This window comes from Colobus angolensis, unplaced genomic scaffold (assembly GCF_000951035.1).
Source record: "Colobus angolensis palliatus isolate OR3802 unplaced genomic scaffold, Cang.pa_1.0 Scaffold42, whole genome shotgun sequence".
NCBI lineage: Eukaryota > Metazoa > Chordata > Mammalia > Primates > Cercopithecidae > Colobus > Colobus angolensis.
In genome coordinates, this window is record NW_012117599.1 from 6,546,584 (window position 1) to 6,552,533 (window position 5,950).

General features: G+C 41.3%; 1 protein-coding gene across 1 annotated transcript in view; it reads left to right on the top strand.

Annotated features, from left to right (window-relative positions):
• IL18R1 (interleukin 18 receptor 1) overlaps positions 1-5,950 on the top strand; it is a 52,324-nt gene that overhangs the window by 10,251 nt on the left and 36,123 nt on the right. The gene's annotated exons all lie outside the window — the stretch shown is intronic.

Consider the following 5,950-nt stretch of genomic DNA (forward strand, 5'->3'; position numbering starts at 1 on the left):
AAAAAAAAAAAAAAAAAAAGAAAAGAAAAAAAGAAAAGAAAACGCAGGGTCTCTGCCCTCGTGGACCACACCAGAGAGTGGGAGCTAGTCCAGGAGTGATGGAGACACCTACAGAATGATGGAGACGGGCTTGGACAAAGGCATGCACCATTTGGGGCTGTTGCAGTTGGAGAGCTTCCTTGAGAAGGCAAATATTGAGCCAAGTTGCAAGGACTCTAGGGACCTGGCAGCTGGGAGAAGTGGGGAGGGTGGCCCAGGTGGCACAGGCATAAGCAGATTTGCCCACGATTTGCCGACGCTAGGTTGGGGGAAGGATAAGGCTAACAACAGACACTTGTGTGACAAGGACTATGAGGTAGCATTGATTTCCTTGGCCTTACAGATGAGAAGCCAAATTCCACACAAATTCTTTTGTTTGTTAGAGTTTAAGTGTGTGTATGTTATGCCCCAAGGTTGTTTTCTCCTCTTTGCATTTGGTTGTTTTATTATCTTGCAGGCTGAGTAAAACGACTATGCAAGGAACACTGTAGAAGAAAAATTATATTTTTAGAAAACTGGTGTTATGATTTTCATCCAGGCACTTTGTCTCAGGAGGTGCTCGATTGTATGTGTTGCTAATGAGCGATTTATATTACGGCATCTACATTGATTCATGTGTGTCCTTGTGAAAAGCTGTAATCTGAGGCTCGCCAATTCACTTCCTCAAATCTCAGGTTCCTCATTAGAAAGAGTTTGAAGAGGCTCTGTGCATTATGTGTTTCTGTGAATTACATTTAGAGAAAAGTCAGTTTCTCAGGGTGGGGCCCATAAACAAGGGCAACTGGGCAGAGCCAGGGGTTCAGGTGACTGTTTGGACCCTCTGGAAGGGCTTTTTACTGTGCTGCATTGGGAGACAGAGTAGTCAGCTTGGATCTGACCTTAAGCCTAGGTCACCCCATTTTTGGAAGGAAACTTTTTTTTCTTCGTTTAGAGAAAACTTCACACCTTTGGGTGATTTAGATAAGTTTGTGACTATTCGTTATGTGTGTGTACAAACACGTACGTACATATGTACATGCACAAATATTTAATATGTCTTAGACACATCAAATATATACATTTAAGGTGTATTAAATTTACTTTCCTAAGAATACAAATAAGTGCCCTAGGTCGGCGGCGCTCCACCTGACTGTACATTAGAGTCACCTGCAGAGCTCTGAGGAATCAGGTTGCCCAGTCTGTCCTCCAGCCCACTGGGTGGAGCCCAGGCATCATGATTTTTTTCCAAACTTGAGTGAGAGCTGGTGGCCTAGACTTCACATTAGTTGCTAAAACATACTTTCCAAGATATGGATCAGATGATCACCTAGATTCAAAATTATGCATATTTTATGGATTTAAGTCATTTGATAATTCAGCAAATAACAAACAAGCAGACATAAAGTGAAAATATGACAGTGATAAGTGCTATGAATAGAAAAACTAAAGGTGGGTGGGTAGAGGCACATTGGTGTGTGTGAGCGTGTGTGTGTGTGCGTGTGTGTGTTTGCACTTGGGCAAGCATGCTGTGTTAGACTTTCAGTAGAGTGCTCAGGGAGGACTTGTACAGGACAATGTAGTGTTGGCAAACCTTAGGGGAAATACGGAATTATTTAATTAACAGTAGAGAAGTAATTAGTAGCTACTTGAGGCAAGTAGGTTTAGTTACTCCCTATCTTCATGTCAAACAAGAAAGTTAATCGTTGGTGGATGAAAAAAGCTAAACATAAAAACAAAACAAAACAATACTGAGTCATAAAAATGAAGACCTACGTAAGCATCTATGTGACCCCCGACAGGAAAGGATATTCTACACTTAAAAGTAATGAAAACATCACAAAGCAAAAGTATGATTGGTTTGACTACATCAATATAAAATTTGTCATATATTAGCATAACAAAAGACAGAAAGTAAACAACAAGTTAGACAAACATCGGAGAACTGCACAAAAGACATAAAGAGATGGCTCATAAACATGAAAATAAAATGGCTGATAATACGTGATTAATATTTGCCTCATTTATACCCAAAGAAATGCAAATTCAAAAAACAATGAGATACCATTTTTCCATTTTGGCTGTCTAATTACATTTTAAAAGTAAAGCTGCAGCCGGGCGCGGTGGCTCGAGCCTGTAATCCCAGCACTTTGGGAGGCCGAGACGGGCGGATCATGAGGTCAGGAGATCGAGACCATCCTGGCTAACACGGTGAAACCCCGTCTCTACTAAAAAAATACAAAAAACTAGCCGGGCGAGGTGGCGGGCGCCTGTAGTCCCAGCTACTCGGGAGGCTGAGGCAGGAGAATGGCGTAAACCCGGGAGGCAGAGTTTGCAGTGAGCTGAGATCCGGCCACTGCACTCCAGCCTGGGAGACAGAGCGAGACTCCGTCTCAAAAATAATAAAAAAAAAAAAAAAAAAAAAAAAAAAAAAAAAAGAAAAAGTAAAGCTGCTCAGTGCTCTCCTGGGTGTGGTCCATAGATACTGTCTTGTGCTATTGAGTGAGCGAATATGAATTATTGCAACATTTCTGGAATGCAGTTTGGCAGCATGCATCTGTCAGGTTTAAATGTAGTCTTCGACTCAATCACTGTACTGCCATGGAGTAACATCTAGGAAATAATAAGAAATGTAGACAAATAATAATAACTAACATTTAAGTGGTATTACCATTCACCAGACACTTGGAATGGTAACTCATTTAACCATCACATTAGCTCTGGGAGATGGTATGATTATCCCCTTCTATGGATCAGAAAATTGAGGCACAGCACAGGTAAGTCAGTTGCCCACAGTCGGTTAGCTGGTAGAGGGTAGAATGGAGATTCAAATCTACCCAGGCTGGCACCTGAGCCCATGCTGCAAAAAAACTGAGCCATCCTGCCTTACCCGTGAAGATGGTCATGTGATTATCACATAATACATCTGGTAAATGATAATATATCTACATGAAGTAATATTAGGTGGCAAATAGAATGGTTTTAACAAAGAATTTTGTGACACAGGAAAAATGCTCATAATGTAATACTAAGTGGAAATGCAGGATATGCAATCATTTAAACATCTCTTTTTTTTTTTTTTTGAGACGGAGTCTCCCTCTGTCACCCAGGCTGGAGTGCAGTGGCACGATCTTGGCTCACTGCAAGTTCCGCCTCCTGGGTTCATGCCATTCTCCTGCCTCAGCCTCCCAAGTAGCTGGGACTACAGGTGCTCGCCAACACACCTGGCTAATTTTTTGTATTTTTAGTAGAGACAGGGTTTCACCATGTTAGCCAGGATGGTCTCGATCTCCTGACCTCATGTTCCTCCTGTCTCGGCTTCCCAAAGGGCTGGGATTACAGGCATGAGCCACCATGCCTGGCCAAACATCTTCATTATGTGACAACATTTATAAAAAGTACAGGAAAACATGCTAAAAATTATACATGTTGAGATTATTTTCTTCTTTCAGTCTTTCTTTTGTAAATGTCCTACATTGAGTGTAAATTGTTTTAGAAATCAGGAAAACTTTTTAAAAAGAAAGAAACTTGAGTGATGGAAAAGTAAAAATATTGGTATTAAACATAACAATTAAAAACTCTTAAAATTCTTACATGTAAGACTTAATATTTATATTCTTCTACACCTATTTTATTAACACTTGCTAGAGTATCTGTTACATTTATCAGAATAGCTCTTTTTCTGGAAATGAATTCATTATTTGATATAACCTTAATCTCTTAAATTCACACATAAAACTAAAGTACATTAAAAATTTTACATACACACATCCAGATTTGCAGAATGCTGTGCAAATACCAACTAATTTTTGTATACTAAGAACTTAATATGTTTCATATTGAAACTCAGAGGTAACTTGTCAGTTTGCTGAATCATCTCCCTAATAACTTTGTCTCTTGGTAGATATTGAATATTTTTTACAAAAGTGATGCTTTTTATAAGGTTATGTCAGCCTTAATCAGAGTAGTGACATAAAGGAAATAACATTTTTTATTCTATCTAAGATGAAAGAATAGGCAGAGTTAATAACAAAATGTGTGTGGAGGTATGGGGTGGGGGGGGAGGTTTCTAACCATAGAACTGGTCTAATTTGATTATGCATAGTTGGTACTTTCCATTCATACTTGTTTCTTTGGCCTTTACGTTATTGATTATTATCTCTTGGAAATTCCACCAAATGTTTGGTAATTTTTCCGTAAGGATGGATGTGAATGGTTTGGAAGCTTAACCATGAAGCTTTATCCTGGATTCAGGCATTGACAACCCTATTTTTAGGATGGAGGATGAGTAGTTGTTGGTGAGAGGGGAATTATTCTGGGCTGAGAAGCTGCTACTAAGCCTTAGAAGGTTTAATCACTCAATAATTCCAGAGGCAGGCCTTCTCACCATTTCCATTTGGTAATGAGCAAACAGACTCTAAGACTTGCTCAAGTTTTGCACAGCTTATCAGTATTCAAACTGGAGTGGCAACCCAGGTTTGTGTGTTTCTGAAACCAGACTCTGCCATCAGCCTGTCCTTCCTGCACTCAGGATGGTAAACAAGGGACATGGTGTTATTTATGCAGTATTTAGACTCTGAATGGTCTCCGCTGTGGGGGGGATCCTTCCTCCACTGGACTCTTACAGTTGTAATCAAAAGTGCTAATGCTAGGCTGTAGTAGGATCAAAGTTCAACGCAGATCTTAGTTCCACTGGGTCACAGTCAGTGTAAAGGAGGGGTCTGGAGTGTAGGAGACTGTCACTTCATCTCTCCATTTCCCTAAAGTAAACTCATATGGGCAGCCACAGACACACGGAAACACATACACACACCGATGCCTCAGTGACACGTGTTAGTGAGTGCTGGCCATGTGCTAGGCTTCGTGCTGGGTTTTAGTGATACAGTGAAGAGCAAAAGAGTAAAACAGACTTGGTGCCTAGAATTACGAAGCCTACGTTCTGAAGGAGAAGATGGATTTTTAAAAATTCAACCCCTAAATGAAGATCTCATTACAATTCAGGAGCATGCTGATGTGAAAACACACACTGTCATATGTGTCTGTGTGAAGAGACCACCAAACAGGCTTCGTGTGAGCAATAAAGCTTTTTAATCACCTGGGTGCAGGCGGGCTGAGTCCGAAAAGACAGTCAGCGAAGGAAGATAAGGGTGGAGCCGTTTTATAGGATTTGGGTAGGTAAAGGAAAATTACAGTCAAAGGGGAATTGTTCTCTGGCACACAGGAGTGGGGGTCACAAGGTGCTCAGTGGGGGAGCTTTTTGAGCCAGGATGAGCCAGGAAAAGGACTTTCACAAGGTAATGTCATCACTTAAGGCAAGGACCGGCCATTTTCACTTCTTTTGTGGTGGAATGTCATCAGTTAAGGCGGGGCAGGGCATTTTCACTTCTTTTGTGATTCTTCAGTTACTTCAGGCCATCTGGGCGAACACATGCAAGTCACAGGGGATGCGATGGCTTGGCTTGGGCTCAGAGGCCTGACACACACACACTCTCTTACATGGGCAGAACTGTCATACATAGCTCAGCACGTCACAGATTGTTTATTCACAGAATGGTAATATTTGTAGCAGTACTATTGTTTTCAACTTTGACCTTGGAAGCAGGATTTAGTAGATCAGGCCTTCTTCCAGAAGCAAAACTTCATTGCCTTGAAATTTTATTATTATTATTATTATTATTATTATTATTTTCGAGATGGAATCTCGCTCTGTCTCTCAAGCTGGAGTGCAGTGATGCCATCTCGGCTCACCGCAAGCTCCGCCTCCCAGGTTCACGCCATTCTCCTGCCTCAGCCTCCTGAGTAGTTGAGACTACAGGCACCCATCACCACGCCCGGCTAATTTTTTGTATTTTTCACTAGAGACGGGGTTTCGCCGTGTTAGCCAGGATGGTCTCGATCTCCTGACCTCGTGATCCGCCTGCCTCGGCCTCCCAAA